The sequence below is a fragment of the Oncorhynchus masou genome, chromosome 1, assembly GCF_036934945.1.
Source record: "Oncorhynchus masou masou isolate Uvic2021 chromosome 1, UVic_Omas_1.1, whole genome shotgun sequence".
NCBI lineage: Eukaryota > Metazoa > Chordata > Actinopteri > Salmoniformes > Salmonidae > Oncorhynchus > Oncorhynchus masou.
This window is the reverse complement of record NC_088212.1, coordinates 69,635,296-69,657,346: the sequence shown is the minus strand read 5'-3', so window position 1 is coordinate 69,657,346 and position 22,051 is coordinate 69,635,296. Positions and strand designations below refer to the sequence as shown.

Below are 22,051 nucleotides of genomic sequence, written 5' to 3'. Positions count from 1 at the left end.
TGCACTTCTCACGCTGACAGAAAGGGGGCGCAGCGGCTCTGAGCCTGCATGGAGTGTGAGACAGGCTGATCGGTTCTCAGTCACTCCTCTCAGAGGGTTGAGAGATGCTCAATGGCACTGTCCATGCATGCTCCTTGCTCTGGAGGCAGTTCTCTGTGTTGATTGGAATTATGGAAATCTAATCATATAGAGAAAGGCCCCATATTCTTGCACTCATGAGATGAAAATTACATCAAAGCATTCCATCACATAGTCTGTTCCATCATCCATCCATGCATCCCTCTTTCACTGCTTCATCTCCCTCGCAGTAAGCCCAGTTCTTCTATAGGGTCTGTTTAGATTTAAGTTTCTCCTTAGACTCCTTGGCCATTCAATCCCATAGTTGGCATAAATCATATCACCCAGTAGGACAACTATATTGTACTGCCACTAAAGTCTGATAAAGCCTCTTTGGGCTCTGGTATGGGGGATATCCCCACTCCTCCTTTATCTATTTTCTTCTCACTTTTCTCCCATTCTTTCTATTTGGGGCTCCAGCAGCTTTGATAAAGCTTGAATGTGTGTGTGAGAGAGAGAGAGAAAGCATGTAGAGGTCTGTAATTTGTATCATAGGTACACTTCAACTGTGAGAGACGGAATCTAAAACAAAAATCCAGAAAATCACATTGTATGATTTTTAAGTCATTCATTTGCATTTTATTGCATGACATAAGTATTTGATACATCAGAAAAGCAGAACTTAATATTTGGTACAGAAACCTTTGTTTGCAATTACAGAGATCATACGTTTCCTGTAGTTCTTGACCAGGTTTGCACACACTGCGGCAGGGATTTTGGCCCACTCCTCCATACAGACCTTCTCCAGATCCTTCAGGTTTCGAGGCTGTCGCTGGGCAATACGGACTTTCAGCTCCCTCCAAAGATTTTCTATTGGGTTCAGATCTGGAGACTGGCAAGGCCACTCCAGGACCTTGAGATGCTTCTTACGGAGCCACTCCTTAGTTGCCCTGGCTGTGTGTTTCGGGTCGTTGTCATGCTGGAAGACCCAGCCACGATCCATCTTCAATGCTCTTACTGAGGGAAGGAGGTTGTTGGCCAAGATCTCGCGATACATGGCCCCATCCATGGTGCAGTCGTCCTGTCCCCTTTGCAGAAAAGCATCCCCAAAGAATGATGTTTCCACCTCCTTGCTTCACGGTTGGGATGGTGTTCTTGGGGTTGTACTCATCCTTCTTCTTCCTCCAAACACTGCGAGTGGAGTTTAGACCAAAAAGCTCTATTTTTGTCTCATCAGACCACATGACCTTCTCCCATTCCTCCTCTGGATCATCCAGATGGTCATTGGCAAACTTCAGACGGGCCTGGACATGCGCTGGCTTAAGCAGGGGGACCTTGCGTGTGCTGCAGGATTTTAATCCATGATGGTGTCGCGTGTTACTAATGGTTTTCTTTGAGACTGTGGTCCCAGCTCTCTTCAGGTCATTGACCAGGTCCTGCCGTGTAGTTCTGGGCTGATCCCTCACCTTCCTCATGATAATTGATGCCCCACGAGGTGAGATCTTGCATGGAGCCCCAGACAGAGGGTGATTGACCGTCATCTTGAACTTCTTCCATTTTCTAATATTTGCGCCAACAGTTGTTGCCTTCTCACCAAGCTGCTTGCCTATTGTCCTGTAGCCCATCCCAGCCTTGTGCAGGCCTACAATTTTATCCCTGATGTCCTTACACAGCTCTCTGGTCTTGGCCATTGTGAAGAGGTTGGAGTCTGTTTGATTGAGTGTGTGGACAGTTGTCTTTTATACAGGTAATGAGTTCAAACAGGTGCAGTTAATACAGGTAATGAGTGGAGAATAGGAGGGCTTCTTAAAGAAACTAACTAACTAACAGAGCCAGAATGGGAAAGCCAGAATTCATACCGGTTGGTAGGTGATCAAATACTTATGTCATGCAATAAAATGAAAATGAATTACTTAAAAATCACACAATGTGATTTTCTGGATTTTTGTTTTCGATTCCGTCTCTCACAGTTGAAGTGTACATATGAAAAAGATTACAGACCTCTACATGCTTTGTGAGTAGGAAAACACACATAGTGACCCAAACACACATACTGTACAGTGACCCTCAGACCTACACCCTTTATTTAACCATCCGGTCTTCAGAAAGGCCATTACATTGAAAGGAGGACATCTGCTGATAAGAATGTGAGGGTATTATTTTAGCATGCCACTCTCACTGCACCCCCCATGGATCATTTGAAAGTAATTTTTAAATCTGGGTAATGTCATTAAAAAAAATTAATCTGTATATTTAGCATTTAAATGCAAATTAGAGTGAGGATGAAATGGCTAGAATGTGATAGATATTAATAAAAGATAATGTGCACATTTTAACACAATAGGGGACATGGGGGAGGGAGGGGACATAAAATATGTTGGCAGGTGTTTAAGAGGCTTTTCAGACCATTTTAATTTCATTTCTGAAATGGATAAACAAACAAAAAAACGTAGTTGAGGTAGAGCTATGTGGGATGAGAGTATGCATAACGTGTGTGTCCATTAGGCATGTGTGTGTTTAGGGTGGATGTTCAGGGAGTTCATTCTAAACCAAGAGGTTAATTTTGCTTACTGTAGATCCTGCCCCAGTCATCCCCTCAATGCAGCTGAAAAACTCTCCCTTTCTCCCTTCATCATTTCTCTCTAATCCCTTACTATCCTTCTAACTCCCTCCCTCTCTCCATTTGGTTATTGATCCCTGTTATTGATGATGACACCGTTCTTGTCTTCTGTAGTTTCACCACAACATCCAACACGTGTTTGGATTAATGAGACTTATTCTAGCATCTCTCCATCTCCCCATTCCCACTCTTCCTCCATTCCCACTCTTCCTCCATTCCCTCTCTTTCGATGCAGCATGATCAGAGAAGCAATATTGGTTTAACTTACCAAACAAACTCACCGGGTACAACACACAGAATATACAGTATATATAAACACACACGACTTCAGCAGTCAGAGTGGCCTAAATCATTACAGTGTCTTAGAGTGACAAGAGAGCATCATCACATGAATCAGCTGTCTTTACTTAGGACTCAGCAGCTCACTGCTGTCCCAACTATAATATCATCTGCCAGCCCTGTGGTCAGAGTAGTCTAGGTGTAGTGAGGTGCGTCCTGGCGGCAGAGAAGTCAGGCGCAGGAGAGTGAAAACTGATTTACAACGGTGTCGTTTAATATCCATAAACCACCATCAACAGAACAATACAATAAATGGGTCAAACAAAACCCGGTAAATACCAGCATACCGTTGCTTAAGCACTACAAGAAACAATTACAGACAAGGACATGGGGGGGAATACACAACATGTAATTGATGGAATTGGAACCAGGTGTGACGGAAAACAAGACAAAACCAATGGAAAATGAAAAGTGGATCAGCGATGGCTAGAAGGCCGGTGACTTCGACTGCCGAACGCCGCCCGAACAAGGAGAGGGACCAACTTCGGCCGAAGTCGTGACAGTACCCCCTCCTTGACGTGCGGCTCCAGCTGCGCCTTGTCACCGGCCTCAGGGACGACCCGGAGGGCGAGGCGCAGGGCGATCCGGGCGGAACTCCTGCAGCATTGAAGTGTCCAACACGTCGTCGACCGGAACCCAGCACCTCTCTTCCGGACCATACCCCTCCCACTCCACGAGATACTGAAAGCCCCTCACCCGACGCCTCGAATCCAGTATGGAGCCAACGGAGTACGCCGGGACCCCCCCCGATGTTTAGAAGAACCTCCCGCACCTCAGACTCCTGGAGCGGGCCAGCCACCACCGGCCTGGGGAGAGACACATGGAACGAGGGGTTAATACGGTAATCGGGTGGAAGCTGTAACCTATAACAAACCTCGTTCACTCTCCTCAGGACTTTAAATGGCCCCACAAACCGCGGACCCAGCTTCCAGCAGGGCAGGCGGAGGGGCAGATTTCGGGTCGAGAACCAGACCCGGTCCCCCGGTGCGAACACCGGGGCTTCACTGCGGTGGAGATCTGTGTTCACCTTTTGGTGTGTCACGGCCTGCTGAAGGTAAACATGGACAGCTTCCTATGTCTCCTCTGAGCGCCTGAACCAGTCGTCCAGAGCAGGAACCTCGGTCTGACCTTGATGTCAAGGCACCAGAACCGGCTGGTACCCTAGTACGCACTGGAAGGGAGAGAGGTTAGTGGAGGAGTGGCGAAGCAAGTTCTGTGCCATCTCGGCCCAGGGCACGAACGCCGCCCACTCCCCATGCTGGTCCTGGCAATAGGAAAGCAGAAACCTGCCCTCATCCTGGTTCACTCTCTCCACCTGCCCATTACTCTCGGGGTGAAACCCTGAAGTAAGGCTGATCGAGACCCCAGACGTTCCGGAAGACGTGTGTAAACAAGGCCTCCGCAGTCTGTAGGGCCATAGGGAGGCCAGGCAGAGGGAGGAGAAGACAGGACTTAGGGAAATGATCCACAACGACCAGGATCGCAGTGTTACCCTGGAGGTGGAAGATCAGTCAGAAAATCCACCGACTGGTGCGACCAAGGCCGCTGTAGAATGGGTAAGGGGTGTAGCTTACCCTGGGCGCACACCGAGCAGGAGGAAACATAAACCCTCACGTTCTTAGCCAAGGTAGGCCACCAGTACCTCCCGCTCAAACAGTGCACTGTCCGACCGATCCCAGGATGACCAGAGGAGGGTGGCGTGTGGGCCCAATAGATCAACCAGTCACGAACAACAGACTGGATGTACAGACGCCCAGCAGGACACTGGACGGGAGCGGGCTCTGCACGTTATGCCTACTCAATGTCCGTGTCCAGCTCCCACACTACCAGCACCACCAGGCAGGAGGCGGGGAGTTTGGGAGTGGGATCCATGGGCCGCTCCTCTGTGTCATACAGCTGGGACAATGCGTCTGCCTTCATGTCCTGGGAGCCTGATCTGTAGGAAAGGAAAGGATAAACACAAAACGGGTGAAAAACATGGCCCATCTTGCCTGGTGAGGGTTCAGTCTCCTCGCTGCCCGGATGTACTCCAGATTGCGGTGGTCAGTCCAGATGAGAAAAGGATGTCTAGCCCCCTCAAGCCAATGTCTTCACGCCTTCAAGGCCTTGACGACAGCCAACAGCTCCCTGTTCCCCACATCATAGTTTCGCTCTGCCGGGCTTAGCTTCTTCGAGATGAAGGTATGGGGCGGAGCTTCGGTGGCGTACCCGAGCGCTGAGAGAGCACAGCTCCTATCCCAGCCTCAGACGCGTCCACCTCCACTATGAACGCCAAAGAGGGATCCGGATGGGCCAACACGGGAGCCGAGGGTAAACAGAGCCCTCAGGTGACTAAAAGCCCTGTCCGACTCAGCTGACCACAGCAAAAGCATACCGAGCCTCCCTTCAGCAGTGAGGTAATGGGAGCCGCTACCTGACCAAAACCCCGGATAAACCTCCAAGAGTAGTTGGCAAACCCTAAGAACCGCTGCACCTCCTTTACCGTGGTGGGAGTCGGCCAATTATGCACGGCTGAAATGCGGTCACTCTCCATCTCCACCCCTGAGGTGGAAATGCGATACCCTAGGAAGGAGACGGACTGTTGGAAGAACAGGCATTTCTCAGCCTTGACGTACAGGTCATGCACCAACAGGCAGCCAAGCACCCTGCGCACCAGGGACACATGCTCGGTGCATGTAGCGGAGTATATCAAAATGTCATCAATATACACCACTACACCCTGCCCGTGCAGGTCCCTGAAAATCTTGTCCACAAAGGCTTGGAAGACTGATGGCACATTCATCAACCCATACGGCATGACAAGGTACTCATAGTGCCCTGAGGTGGTACTGAAAGCCGTCTTCCACTCGTCTCCCTCCCGGATACACAACAGGTTGTCGGAGGCGAAGTCAGGTGCAGGAGAGCAGAGTGTAGTGAACAGGCACACTTTTTATTCCGGTCAAAATGACAGCACAAAGTAAAATAAAATGTGCCCAAAACACAAAAAGTAATGCGCGTAACAATATCCACAATATCAAAATACACGTAACACAAACAATCCTACACAAAGACATGATGGGGAACAGAGGAATAAATACAATGTTGATGATATGGCTTTAGAACTTTATTATGCAATGTAGTCATGTGCTTTGAGGTGAATAAGATGTTAAGCTACAGACTCACAACACAGTGTCAGAGGTAAGCAGTCCTCAATGGTATGTGTGTATACTGTACCTGTGCTCTGAGGGAAGTGAGGGATGTCTTTATAAGGGAAGGCTACACTATTCTCCAGGAAGTCTGCCAGCCCTCACAGTCCAGAACCACAGATGATGGCCACCTTGGGCATGTGCTGCGTACGCTCCAGCAGCCAATCAGCTGTCTCCTTGTACTGCTCATAGGTGTACCTGCGTGGTGGAGAGAGAGAAAGAAAGAAAGAGACAACAGTGAAGGGTTAGGGGCAAAGGGAAGGATTTGGGGTGTGTGAATGCAATTTTGTCCCACTCCTGCAGTGGAGCGTTAAGCTCAGGCCCTGGGCAGGGTAACTTGGCAGGATGGTGATGAATCACAGGCTGAGAAGGCTCCATAAGCAAATCAACTGGAGCACAGCAAGCAAGCAGTCCCTTACACACACATCAAAATGCGATACTCAACACACATGCGTGGGTGGTGATGCGTGAGTGCATGCACTTCCAACAAGTGGCCCCTGAAGCCTGATTGGAGGGTTAGGATGCGTAAGTAAACCCCCATCCCTCTGGCCCGTCAGCCAGCAGGGATAAACACTCTTGTGATAGCCTTGGTCAAGGAGGGTGGGAGGTGGGGGTGGAATGGCTTGAGCAATTCATCAAATTTGATTAATTCAATTCACTGGGTGAGCACACATCTCTCACTCTGCTCTGAGAGAGAGTGAGAGTGAGAGTGAGAGTGAGAGTGAGAGTGAGAGTGAGAGTGAGAGAGAGAGAGAGAGAGAGAGAGAAACCCTGTAACCTTACCAATGACATCATTTACATTATGGTATATGGTATTAGTATTAGTACTGAGAAACCAGAAAACAAACGATCAGCACGGAGTGCGCATCAGGGTGACACTAGATTGCCCAACATTGCCCCATGCCTTCCCTCCCGCACAGGGCTGTCGAAGGTTCCAACGGTCGCTCTGGCAACGTTCCTGTCCCTTGCGTGATGAATACGGAAGCGGGACCGACCACAGCACTGCAGCCTCGTTCAGAGTATTTGTATACCAAACAGGCCTAGCCTAATGTAGGCTACAAAGAAAAGCCCTGATATACAGTATTTCTTCTCAGGAGCAGCCGAGAGGCATGTACTCTGAATTCTAATCTCTCCCTAGCCTAGTCCCTCCTGTAGCTGTGCAGGAAAACAACTCCAGTGACTGATGAGTTTTCAAGTTTGAATCTTGAAATTATGCAGCGGAATCCTGCATGTTTTAGCATTGTTTTTTGTAGGGTGAGCAGCTTCTGTAGTTTGTATGCTAAATAGACAGTTACACATTAATACGGTCCATATTCAACTATTTATAAGGCATATACAAAAAAATGCACATTATTTAGGGTTAGGTTAGGGTAGGGTAGGTAAGGGTAAGGGTTAGGGTTAGGGTAGGGTAGGTAAGGGTTAGGGTAGGATAGGTAAGGGTTAGGGTAGGGTAGGTAAGGGTTAGGGTTAGGGTTAGGTTAGGTTAGGGTAGGTAAGGGTTAGGGTTAAAAAAATGCTCTCTAAAGATTAGGGACTGCAAAAAGACTTTACTGATGATTATTAAAGGTTTATAAATATGGGAGTGATAAATGATTTATTAATTAAGGAACGTTAAAATAGTGTTACCAAATAGACTATTCAAAACTTTCTATAAGCTACTTAAATGAAACCCATGCCTACACTGTATGAAAAAAGATGCTATCCAGAACCTAAAAAGGTTATTCAGCTGTCCCCATAAGAGAACCCTTGGAAGAACCCTTGTTGGTTCCAGGTAGAACCCTTTTGATTCCAAGTAGAACCGTTTTGGCTTCCAGGTAGAACCCTTTCTACAGAGGGTTCTACATGGAACCCAAAATGGTTCTACCTGGAACCAAAATGGTTCTACTTGGAATCAAAAGGGTTCTACCTGGAACCAAAAGGGAGAGTGGTGGAAGAAGTACCCAGTTGTCATACTTGAGTAAAAGTAAATATACCTTAATAGAAAATGACCCAGTAAAATACTACTTGAGCAAAAGTCTACAAGTATTTGGTTTTATATATACTTAAGTATCAAAAGTAAATGTAATTGCAAAAATATACGTAAAGTATAAAAAGTAAAAGTATAAATTATTTCACATTCATTATATTAGGCAAACCAGACAGCATCATTTTCTTGTTATTTTAATTTATGGATAGCCAGGGGCACACTCTAACACTCAGACATCATTTACACACGAAGCATTTGGGTTTAGTGAGTCTGCCAGATCAGAAGCAGTAGGGATGATCAGGGTGTTCTCTTGATAAGTGTGTGAATTGGACCATTCTCCTGTTCTGCTAAGCATTCGAAATGCATTGCGTACCATTGGGTGCCAGGGAAAATGTATGGAGTAAAAAGTTGCCTACATTATTTTCTTTGAGAATGTAGCGGTGTAAAAGTTGGCAAAATATATAGTAACGCACAGATACCACAAAAAACTTAAGTAGTACATTTAAGTATTTTTACTTAAGTACTTTACACCACTGCCTATTGGGTCACCCGAAGAACACGTTTGAAACCCTTTTAGAATAGGTTTATAGCCTAATCTTGTGCCTGCATAGCCCGCAGTGTTTTGGCTGCAGCGTGGTTTTATTGTGTGCAATATAGGCAAGCTCTCATCGAATTCAAACGGGCTATCTGTAGTCTATTTCATTCCATCCACATTGAATCATATGGGAAGGACGTTTTGGCTATCTTCCTGTCACTTTGACCGGGGCCGTTATCAGAAACGAGAGCTACTGCCGCCACATAACTCTTGCGCTTTCTCACTGAAATCTCAAATTCTCTACCAGGAATGATCTGGTTGTGCCCGAGTTAATGGTTAATTCGAATAGGCGAAACATGTTTATGAAGTGATAGATGAAGGTTTGTTCCTTCTGACCGAGCATAATATCATCTAGTTATGTATTTATCGTACCTGCTCTCGCTGGTGGATGACATGCCGGCGGCGGTTGAGGAAATTGTTAGATTTATTTCTCTCGCTGTCTTGATGCGAAGTGATACAGCTTTCGACTTGAAAGATGGGGTGGAGTGATTCACTCACGGAGTGGATTGACAATAGTGCAGCACGCGGACTGGTTTGAGTGCCAGGGCCGGTTTTTTGCAAGGGCTTACCGGGGCTAAAACCCCTTAGCCCAGGCCTGTGGGGGGCATGTAGTTCATGCACTGCTCTTAGAACGCAGGGAAATACGACTTCACTCAAGAGGATACTACTTAAGCAATGTTAAAAACACCCTTGTATCACTATCATGACATTAAACTACACAGCAGTGTTCATCATTATGTTGGTATTACCTTTGTTAACTTGTATTTGACCATGCTGTTACTGGAAATGCATTATTTCATTGTAATTTGAGCTGGTACATGCCACTTTCAGCGGCGTTGTTCTCGTCTAATCTCAGCTAATTTTACAATTTAGAGATGCATTTCTAGTTTTTTGTTTCTGCGGTTTGGACAAATCATCCTCAACTTGATCTATATGTCATTTGGATCTACGGAAGTCCAGCTTCCTCTTCCTACTATCACCCCGATTCGCCAATCTTTTTAAGGACATTTTTCTGTGGCAATTTAAAGAGAAGAAGTCCAAAATACACCATGGAATTTGAAGTTCCTGATCGTCGGGTGAGATATTATTGAATTGTAGATTGTTTACTTTGTATGTACATATATATTCAACCACAGTCATGCTTAATATTCTGCAGATTTCAGATAGAAAATGTACTGTCCCCGTAAAACTGCCGCCATGGAACTCAGAGCTCGCAGCTTAGCTAACAAAGGAAATTACAGAGGTGCAGCATTCGAGGATGCTGTCCAGTTTTCCCTATAGTGATTAGTGAAGCGTTTTTTACAGTGTTGCAGATGGTGAATATGTAATAGTTATGTTATTCAGAAAACGTTGTCCAAATGAATGGACTGTTGACTGTCAAATATGAGGAAAGACAACTTTCAGGTGTTTCATCCAACAGGAGAGCTTCCCCTGTTCGGATTTCCTGCCCCTCGTTTCCGCCCCTCAATTCTGCCCCTCGTTTCTGCCCCTCATTTTGGCTCAAGTCCTCATATCACATACAGTCCTGTGTTGATAGTTGCATTGATAGACAGTGATTTGGATGTGTGTGCTTGAAGAGAAATGTCTTCTTGTGCTGTTTTCTGACAATCAACGTTATGAAATATTTTAAAAATAAAAATACAATAAAAACAAAAAGATAGTTGTAGAACTCTGTGGGGCACAGTAGTCTTCTCTTACCCTCAGTACTAAACAGCTATGAACAAGAATTCAATTTCTTATGTGACCCATTCATTGATACATTTTTTTTCATTAAATGATGGGATATTTCAATTTCGCTCCTTCAGAAAGTATTCATACCCCTTGACATGTTCCACATTTTGTTGTTAAAGCCTGAATTTAAAACAAAATTCTACACACAATGCCCCATAATGACATTTATTGAAAATGAAAAACATAAATATATAATTTACATAAGTATTCATACCCCTGAGTCAATACATGTTAGAATCACCTTTGACAGCGATTACAGCTGTGAGTTTTTCTGGGTAAGTCTCTAAGAGCTTTGGACACCTGGATTGTACAATATTCACACATTATTATTTTTAAAATTCTTCAAGCTCTGTCAAGTGGGTTGTTGGTCATTGCTAGACAGCCATTTTAAAGTTTTGCTATAGTCACGCCCTGGCCTTAGTTATCTTTATTTTCTTTATTATTTTGGTTAGGCCAGGGGGTGACATGGGTGATTTATTGTGTTCGTCTTGTCTAGGGGTTTATTAGATTAATGGGGTTGTGTTCAGTTTAGTTGTCTAGGTAAGTCTATGGTTGCCTAGAGTGGTTCTCAAGGACTGTTACGGTTTTCACGGTTATTGTTTTTGTAGTTTGTTCATGTTTGAGTTTTCTTATTAAAGAACCATGAACTATAACCACGCTACGTTTTGGTCCGCCTCTCCTTCCCAGGAAGAAAGCCATGACACATAGATTTACAAGATTAACTAGGTCAAAACTGTAGCTAGGCCAGTCACTCCAGTGTATATTTGACCTTGTCTTTCCGGTTATTGTCCTGCTGAAAGGAAACTTTGTCTCACAGTGTCTGCTGGAAAGCAGACTGAAACAGGTTTTCCTCTAGGATTTTGCCTGTGCTTAGTTCTATTCCGTTTGTTTTTATCCTGAAAAGAATCCCTTCTCCTTACTGATTACAAACATATCCATAACATGATGCAGCCACCAACATGCTTGAAAATACGAAGAATGTTACTCAGTGATGTGTTGTGCTGGATTTTCCCTAAATATAACGCTTGTATTCAGGACATAAAGTTAATATTTTTGCCACATTTTTTGTAGTTTTACTTTAGTGGCTTATTGCAAACAAGATGCATGATTTTGAATATTTTTATTCTGTACAGGCTTGTTTCTTTTCATTCTTTCAATTAGGTTAGTACTGTGGAGTAACTACAATGTTGTTGATATCAAGGCTCAGGAGAAGACCCAGATGCAGACAGTTTTGAAGTAATACATTTTTTTTACTAAACATTAGGGCAGGCAAACGACAGGTCAAGGGCAGGCAGAGGTCAGTAATCCAGAGCAGAGTCCGAAAGGTACAGAACGGCAGGCAGGGGTCAGTAATTCAGGGTGGTGTGACAAGGTACAGAACGGCAGGCAGGCTCAGGCTCAGGGTCAGGGCTGGCAGAACGGTCAAAACTGGGAAAACTATAAAACAGGAACTAGAGAAAAACAGGAGCACAGGAAAAATGCTGGTAGGCTTAACAAAGCAAAACGAACTGGCAGCAGACAAACAGAGAACACATGGGGAAGATGGGCAACACCTGGAGGAGGGTGGAGACAGGTGAAACAGATCAGGGTTCTGATAGTTGATCCATCTATTGTTTTCTCCTATCCCAGCCATTAAACTCTGTAACTGTTTTAAAGTCACCATTGGCCTCATGATGAATCCCTGAGTGGTTTCCTTCCTCTTCGGCAACTGAATTAAGAAGGACACCTGTATCTTTGTAGTGACTGGGTGTATTGATTTTGTAATTGTTTTTATTTAACCTTTATTTAACTAGGCAAGTCAGTTAAGAACAAATTCTTATATACAATGATGGCCTACCAAATGGCAAAAGGCCTCCTGCTGGGACAGGGATTTAAAACAATTCTATATATATATATATATATATATATATATATATATAATATATATATATAAACACACATCACGACGAGACAACACAACACTACATGAAGAGAGACCTAAGACAACAACATAGCAAGGCAGCAACATATGACAACAACATGGTAGCAACACAACATGGTAGCAGCACTAAAACATGGTACAAACATTATTGGGCACAGACAACAGCACAAAGGGCAAGAAGGTAGAGACAACAATACATCATGCTAAGCAGCCACAACTGTCAGTAAAAAGTGTTTATGATTGAGTCTATGATTGATTCCAGTCGCAAGATGCAGTGAACTGAAAAGACGAGCGACCCAGGGATGTGTGAGCTTTGGGAACCTTTAACAGAATGTGACTGGCAGAATGGGTGTTGTATGTGGAGGATGAGGGCTGCAGTAGATATCTCAGATAGGGGGAGTGAGCCCTAAGAGGGTTTTAGAAATAAGCATCAACCAGTGGGTCTTGCGACGGGTATACAGAGATGACCAGTTTACAGTATAGAGTATAGAGTCCAGTGATGTGTCCTATAAAGAGCATTGGTGGAAAATCTGATGGCCGAATGGTTAAGAACATCTAGCAGCTCGAGAGCACCCTTACCTGCCGATCTTTAAATGTCGTCTCCATAATCTAGCATGGGTAGGATGGTCTTCTGAATCAGGGTTAGTTTGGCAGCTGGGGTGAAAGAGGAGTGATTACGATAGAGGGTACCATGTCTAGATTTAACTTTAGCCTACAGCTTTGATATGTGCTGAGAGAAGGACAATGTACTGCCTAGCCATACTCCCAAGTAATTGTTTGAGGTGACTACCTTACGCTCTAAACCCTCAGTGGTAGTAATCACCTGTGGGGAGACGGGCATTCTTCTTACAAACCACATTACCTTTGTTTTGGAGGTGTTCAGAACAAGGTTAAGGGTAGAGAAAGCTTGTTGGACACTTAGAAAGCTTTTTTGTAGAACACTTAACACAAAATCCAGGGAGGGGGTAGCTGAATATAAGACTGTATCATCTGCATATAAATGGAGGAGATAACTTCTTAGTGCCTGAGCTGTTGTTGATGTAAATTGAGATGAGCATGGGGTGTAGGATTGAGCCTTGGGGTACTCCCTTGGTGACAGGCTCTGTTGAGACAGCAGATTCTTGGTGACAGGCTCTGCTGAGACAGCAGATTCTTGGTGACAGGCTCTGCTGAGACAGCAGATTTTCTGACTTTATACACTGCACTCTGAGAGAAGGCCAGTCAATTGATTATTGGCACGTTTTTCCAACACTTTTGATAAACAGGGCAAATAGAAATAGGCCTATAACAGTTAGGATCAGCTTGATCTCAACCTTTAAATGAAGGCAGAAATGTGGCTGTCTTACAAGCAATGGGAACCTCCCAAGTAAGGAGAGAGAGGTTAAAAAGGTTGGAGATAGCCTTGGCGATGATAGGGGCAGCAACCTTAAAGAAGAAAGAGTCTAAACCATCTGACCCAGATGTTTTTTGGGGTCAAGTTTCGGGAGCTCCTTTAGCACCTCTGACTCAGTGACTGCCTACAGACAGAAACGTTGTTGCGGGGCAGGGAAAAAACAGGGAGAAGCATTGGAGATAGTCACATTAGAAGGGGTGGGAGATGAGGAAATGTTGGACAGGCAAGGAGGCATGGCTGAGTCAAATAGGAATCCTGACTTAATGAAGTGGTGATTAAAGAGCTCAGCCATGTGCTTCTTGTCAGGAACGACCACATCATCAACTTTAAGGGACACGGGCAGCTGTGAGGAGGAGGGTTTATTCTCCAGGTATTTAACCGTTTTCCCAAACTTCTTGGGGTTAGACCCATAGAGAAATAACTGCTCCTTAAAGTAACTAACTTTGGCCTTCCGGATCACCTGAGTGCACTTATTTCTCATTTGCCTGAACGAGAGCCAGTCAGCATGAGTATGAGTGTGCCGAGCATTTCTCCAAATGCAATTCTTGAGGTGGAGTAACTCTGCAAGATCACGGTCAAACCAGGGGCTGAACCTGTTTTTAATTCTCATTTTCTTTATGGGGGCAGGTTTGTTAACAATACCACTGAAAATATCTGGGAAAAAAAGAAGGTCCAAGCGTCTTCGACAGAGGGGATCATGTCACGGATCCCTTCGGGACTGTCATTACGCACACCTGGTCCCTATTCCCTTTGATTAGTAATTGTATAAGTTTGCCCTTTGTTCACCATTGTCCTGTTTGATTATTGTTCCCATATTCGTTGGTCGTGTGAGTACCTATGCGTTGGTGTAGCTGTTATGCTACATGCTTTATGTATTGTGTATTACGGGTATCGTCCCGTGACGTTCAACAAGGTTTACCCTCGCTCTTTTGTTTGGGTACAGCCCAGTGTTTTTGAATATGTGTTTGTTTCGGGTGCATTAAAAACCCCTATTTTGTATTCCAGCGCCTGTCTCCAAATCCTTTATACCAGCGTGACAGAATAATCGACCATTAAGGGAGACGGCGGGAATGGCCCTTCCAACGATTCTGCGACTGGTCCGTCAGGCGCCACCGCAACTTCGGCAGCTGCAACTGGCCCGTCCGCTGCAACTTCCGCAGCTGCAACTGGCCTGTCCGACAGCTGTATCGGGTAGTGATCTCGTTCCTGTTGATCACTCCTGTGATCACCCTCGAGGCCGGTGTTGTTGCGCAGATAGTGCAGCGCAAGGGGGGGGGGGAGTACTGTCACTGATCCCTCCGGAACTGTCATTACGCACACCTGGTCCATATTCCCTTTGATTAGTAATTGTATAAGTGTGCCCTTTGTTCACCATTGTCCTGTTTGATTATTGTTCCTGTGTTTGTTGGTCGTGTGAGTATCTATGTGTTGATGCAGCTGTTATGCTGTGCGCTTTATATATTGTGTATTATGGTATCGTCCTGTGTCCTTCAACAAGGTTTACCCTCGCTCTTTTGTTTGGGTACAGCCCAGTGTTTTTGTATACGTGTTTGTTTTGGGTGCATTAAAAACCCCTATTGTGTATTCCTGCGCCTGTCTCCAAATCCTTTATACCAGCGTGACATTTCAAGCTGATTCTATACCATTTTACAGAGGCCAGTTCATGAAGGAAGGCTTGCTCATTAAAGTTTTTTAGGAAGCGTCTATGTAACACTCGTCATTGGGAGAGAGAGAGGAGTACCAAGGTGCAGCGTGGTAAGTATTCATATTCTCCTTTTAAGGAAAACGAATACTTGCACAAAAACAACAAAACACGAGAACGTAACGAAAACAGTCCTGAACGGTGAAATACAAACACAGAACAGAAAATAAACACCCACACAACACAGGTGGAAAAAGGCTACCTAAGTATGATTCTCAGAGACAACTAACGACACCTGCCTCTGATTGAGAACCATACCAGGCCAAACGCAAAAACACAACATAGAAAACGGAACAGACAACCCACCCAACTCACACCCTGACCATACTAAAACAAAGACAAAACAAAGGAACTAAGGTCAGAACATGACAGGCTATGACAAATCAGGACAGGTCATTTCACTGAGCAACCATTACGAACCCAGGCTGTAAAACAGTGATCACTAAGGTCATTACAGAAAACACATTTACATTACATTTACATTTAAGTCATTTGGCAGACGCTCTTATCCAGAGCGACTTACAAATTGGTGAATTCACCTTCTGACATCCAGTGGAACAGCCACTTTACAATAGTGCATCTAAATCATTTAAGGGGGGTGAGAAGGATTACTTTATCCTATCCTAGGTATTCCTTGAAGAGGTGGGGTTTCAGGTGTCTCCGGAAGGTGGTGATTGACTCCGCTGTCCTGGCGTCGTGAGGGAGTTTGTTCCACCATTGGGGGGCCAGAGCAGCGAACAGTTTTGACTGGGCTGAGCGGGAACTGTACTTCCTCAGTGGTAGGGAGGCGAGCAGGCCAGAGGTGGATGAACGCAGTGCCCTTGTTTGGGTGTAGGGCCTGATCAGAGCCTGGAGGTACTGCGACTGCAGACGGGCTGCGGCGTTCTGGATGAGTTGTAGGGGTTTAATGGCACAGGCAGGGAGCCCAGCCAACAGCGAGTTGCAGTAATCCAGACGGGAGATGACAAGTGCCTGGATTAGGACCTGCGCCGCTTCCTGTGTGAGGCAGGGTCGTACTCTGCGGATGTTGTAGAGCATGAACCTACAGGAACGGGCCACCGCCATGATGTTAGTTGAGAACGACAGGGTGTTGTCCAGGATCACGCCAAGGTTCTTAGCGCTCTGGGAGGAGGACACAATGGAGTTGTCAACCGTGATGGCGAGATCATGGAACGGGCAGTCCTTCCCCGGGAGGAAGAGCAGCTCCGTCTTGCCGAGGTTCAGCTTGAGGTGGTGATCCGTCATCCACACTGATATGTCTGCCAGACATGCAGAGATGCGATTCGCCACCTGGTCATCAGAAGGGGGAAAGGAGAAGATTAATTGTGTGTCGTCTGCATAGCAATGATAGGAGAGACCATGTGAGGTTATGACAGAGCCAAGTGACTTGGTGTATAGCGAGAATAGGAGAGGGCCTAGAACAGAGCCCTGGGGGACACCAGTGGTGAGAGCGCGTGGCGAGGAGACAGATTCTCGCCACGCCACCTGGTAGGAGCGACCTGTCAGGTAGGACGGAATCAAGCGTGGGCCGCGCCGGAGATGCCCAACTCGGAGAGGGTGGAGAGGAGGATCTGATGGTTCACAGTGTCGAAGGCAGCCGATAGGTCTAGAAGGATGAGAGCAGAGGAGAGAGAGTTAGCTTTAGCAGTGCGGAGCGCCTCCGTGATACAGAGAAGAGCAGTCTCAGTTGAATGACTAGTCTTGAAACCTGACTGATTTGGATCAAGAAGGTCATTCTGAGAGAGATAGCGGGAGAGCTGGCCAAGGACGGCACGTTCAAGAGTTTTGGAGAGAAAAGAAAGAAGGGATACTGGTCTGTAGTTGTTGACATCGGAGGGGTCGAGTGTAGGTTTTTTCAGACGGGGTGCAACTCTCGCCAGACTGATACCTATCAGGATTATTTGTGAGGATAACATCAAGAAGAGTAGCCTTTTCTGGGTGTTTGGAGTCATACCTTGTGGGATTGATAATAATCTGAGAAAGATTTAGGGAGTCCCATTGATTTAGGACTTGGTCAGGTGGTTTAAGCATGTCCCAGTTTAGGTCACCTAGCAAGACAAATTCAGACTTAGTGTAAGGGGCCAGGAGAGAGTTTCGGGCAGGTAGGGTACAGGCCGGAGCTGATGGAGGACAATAGTACCTAGCAACAGTCAACAAAGAGCTATTTGAAAGTTTAATACTTAAAACCAGAAAATCAAATTGTTTGGGGACAGACTTGGTGGAGACAACCGTGCACTGAAGGTGATCCTTGGTAAAGATTGCCACTCCCCCACCTTCGGAAGATCTGTCTTGCCGAAAAATGTTATAACCAGAAAGGTTAACATCAGTATGAAAAACACCCTTCCTTAACCACGTCTCAGTAATGATCAACACATCTGGATTGGAGCTGTGAACCCACACTTTCAATTAATCAATTTTAGCGCTAAAAGAAAGAGTTAATAAAATATTTACCAAATAAACGAAAGTAAAAAAATTATTAAAAAGTAACACAATAAAATAACAATAACGAGGCTATATACAGTGAATGTGCGGGAGTACAGGTTAGTCAAGGTAATTTGTACATGTAGGCAGGGGTAAGGTGACTATGCATAGATAATGAGTGGGGGTCAATGTAAATAGTCCGGGTGGCCATTTTATTAATTGTTCAGCAGTCTCATTGCTTGGGGGTACAAGCTGTTAAGGCGCCTTTTGGTCCTAGACTTGGTGCTCTGGTACCGCTTGCTGTGCGGTAGCAGAGAGAACAGCCTATGACTTGGGTGACTGGAGTCTTTGACAATGTTTTGGGCTTTCCAAATCATGTCCAATCAATTGAATCGACCACAGGTGGACTCCAATCGAGTTGTAGAAACATCTCAAGGATGATCAATGGAAACAGGATGCACCTGATCTCAATTTCGAGTCTCATAGCAAAGGATCTGAATACTTATGTACATTTGGTATTTATGGTTTTTTTTTATATACATTTGCAAACATTTCTGTTTTCACTTTGTCATTTTAGGATATTGTGTGTAATTTAATCAATTTTAGAATTAGGCTGTAACGTAACAAAGTTGTGAAAAAAGTCAAGGTGTCTGAATACTTATTGGTCATATGGCTTGTGCCATTAGATTAGTCATATTCCTGTCATGAAATAACCAACCACGTTTCAGAGTGTATATTCAAGAATTTAGGACAAGTGATGTGCTTATTAGTAGTCCATAAAGCATAGGCTATAGTGAACTTTACGCATAGGCCTGTTTAGCGCTTTGATCTGAGCCAGTGTGAGCAAGGCCTCACATCAAAGGCGATTACTCACCCCAAACCATTTTTTGGATCAGAAAATACCCTCTCTATAAATAGGTGCCTCTGCATAAATGGTAACGATTTCTCATTGTCACGTGCGCTTATAGAAATGGTTGAGAAGTAAAGGAGTGGGTGTATAAATGCAAGGAAATTAAAAAGTATTGTGTCTCCATGGAAACTGAAGTAGAGTCAATTAATGGAGCCCAATTGGAGCTCTTAAAAGGATTAAAAGCATGAATAAATGACCCCTCGTATGGGGTCAATAAGCACACTAATGACCATACTGTTGTCAGGACCCGGTTATGAACCCGGGTCTCCTGAGTGAGAAACAGTCACTTAACCAACTGAGCCACGAATAGTCAGCAGAACCCAGAAGATGAGGCAGACACAGCAGTACTTGAGACGGTGTATTTAATAAAGTAAAAAGTGAAGTCCTTCAGGAAAACATGTAACTCCACAACCTCAAAAGGAATTCCACAAGAACAAGGTAATCCACAAGGTAATCCTCCAAGACAAAAAGGTAAATCCACAAGGTGGTAGGTAAAGCATAAAAAGCCTCAAAAGATACTCAAAAATAAATAAACAAGAACAAAAACAGAATTCCACAAGAGCGTCCACCGGGATCAACAAGAGTACACAGAATACTAGGGCTGGGTGCTAACATACAAACACAGAGCAAAGAACTGAGGGAAACTAAGGGTTTAAATACAATCAGGGGAAACGAGGCACAGGTGCAAATAATAATGGGGATCAAGGAAAAGCAAAAGGTCAAAAAGCACAATGGGGGCATCTAGTGACCAAAAACCGGAACAACCCTGGCCAAATCCTGACAACTGTAATGCATGAGAGAGGCTTCATGGCATTAGTTTACACTTTACAGTGGCAGGAAGAGAAAAGCCACTTGATGTTAATTAAATCAGTAAACACTTTAATTTTTAAGAAACACGAACACACACAGGCCTCATTTGCTCAATACGGCAAATGAAAGACAGAATGTAAATACATGAAGAAAGACAGCATTGTTGAAGAACACTTTAAAGAGACAAAAGCATAGATCATCTGGAGTCAGCAATACATAGACAGTCTAGCATGATGTACATACTCAATCCATAAAACCAGCCGTTTAACTGGGGGGCAGAATGAAATATTTTCAAGAAACGACAAAGATGGATATTCCAATCCAGACTAGGTGTCAGTGGTTAATTTGTTGTTGTTGTTTATTGATGGAAAACACGTGCCATCCAGAGATTTGTGAACCCTCCATATCCTCACACCCCTTCACCTTCTCATCTGATTGGTTAGTCTTTGATTAGGCTGGAGACCCCCCCCTCTCCCACTCACCCCCTATATGTTTATTAGCATATTAGCCCCCCCCCCCCAGTCTTTTACCAGTCTTTGCCATTGATTTATATTCTATTTTATTCTATTCTATATTTATTCCTATTTGCATGTTTATTGTAGAGCAAACAGTAGTGTCCCAGCTCCTCTCACAGCTGCTCTCACAGTTCTCTTTCGGAAGGCTCTGCCTGTAGCAAGCATCTGGGGAGAAAACAGAATGGGCTCAGCAGAACAACTGCGTCTCACAAACATCTTCACACGCCTCCCTTTCTTTAAACTCTCTCTCTCCCTCTCTTCCTGCATCTCCCCTACTTTCATCTTCCTTCGTTTTCCTCTGTCTCCTTACTCCCTCTCTCTCTTTCCTCTCTTCCTTCCTATCTCTTCACTCTTTTCTCTCTTTTTCTACCTACTTCCTTTAAATCTATTCTCTCTCGTAACTGAGCAAGTGTAGGAACAAGGAGGGTTTGCTGAATAAATCAGTTTGAATCACACAAACGTGTACATGCATGCATCTAGGGGAGGGTGACTGCCTCTGTCCTGTTGTTGTTGCTGCAATAGAAAACAGCTTTTCACTGTGCTTTTCTTTTGTGTTTATATCAAGTCTGTGCATCCCATTGTGTCTCAGTGTGATATTTTGTCTCAGGGGATACCAGCCACAGAATGGAGCTGTCATCCCCACACTCCATCATTCCCAAAATCTAGACCTTCACCAATCCATCATTTCCAAACAGAAACACACTGTGGTACATGTATCATTCCAAAAACCCAAACACGCTGATACTGTTATCATTTGAAATCCCTGACACTGTAAACCATTTATGTCTGACACACTGTCACTATGACATGTCAATGTCAGTCTGTTATCATAACCAGGGTTGGAGACACCCCATAGAAAGTAAATACCCCCTTTCACACAATGGCTGACATCAACACACAAGTATAACCTGGGCGGCAGACGTGGGGCATGGTGGACAACATCACTGGGGCATAGGGTGGGATTTGCAGAGTGTAATTTCCCACACAAGCCCCTACATCTTCAATGCAACACGCTCCCCCCTTAATTATTAATTATAATTATTATAAGAAGACGGCCTTTCCACTTCATTCACTGCACCTTTGGCCTTTCTCTCTGGTGTTGTGATTACATCCCCGATCTTTATTTGGATTCACTCCTGGATGGATGGAGGGACATATGGATGGAGAAGCTTTCCACAGATTGCAATGTAGCTGGAATCATGCCACCAGTGTAAACCATCCATCCACAGAAGAGGGGGCAGGGGTTCATCCATTCAGTGTGTAAGAGGCAGAGTTCATAGAGAAGATCCAGTGTGTGTGTGTGTGTGTGTGTGTGTGTGTGTGTGTGTGTGTGTGTGTGTGTGTGTGTGTGTGTGTGTGTGTGTGTGTGTGTGTGTGTGTATTTCAAGCTTAGCATTTTATTAGTCGTATGTACAGGATACACATTGTAGACACGGTTCAACAAAATGCTTACTTGCAGGTTCCTTCTTGAAAATGCAACAACAATAAGAAAGAATAAAATAGAAGGATAAGGCACAATTTATAGTCCAATATGTACACGTGCGTATGAGGGAAGGGGGGATTGGGGGGCAAGTTTTTAAATTGTGCATTATTAACAAGGGTAATTAAGAGTCTGGTAGCAGCAGTTGTGATATGTGTGTATCATGAACAAACATATATGTGTGTGTGTGTGTGTGTGTGTACAGATTGGGATTGAACAGAGCGGTGACAGAGGAATAAATTTGGAGCACTGAAAAGGGATTACGTTTACAGTAAATGTCGCCCAATCACCTGACCAATCTCTATATTTCTCACCAATTTAAGCCTATCATAACTCATTGTCATCTACCTCGCTTACCCACACACTATTTCACTCTCTGTGACATAATGTAATCAAATGGACATAG

The 22,051-nt window shown here is 44.7% G+C and overlaps 1 long non-coding RNA gene across 1 annotated transcript; it reads right to left on the bottom strand.

Annotated features, from left to right (window-relative positions):
• Nucleotides 1-3,736: 3,736 nt before the first annotated feature.
• Nucleotides 3,737-9,219, bottom strand: LOC135559045 (uncharacterized). Its single transcript, XR_010458428.1, has 3 exons — nucleotides 9,135-9,219; nucleotides 6,230-6,399; nucleotides 3,737-3,822 (listed from the first exon to the last, which is right to left on the bottom strand). It is a non-coding gene; the product is annotated as an uncharacterized LOC135559045 (long non-coding RNA).
• Nucleotides 9,220-22,051: the final 12,832 nt, after the last annotated feature.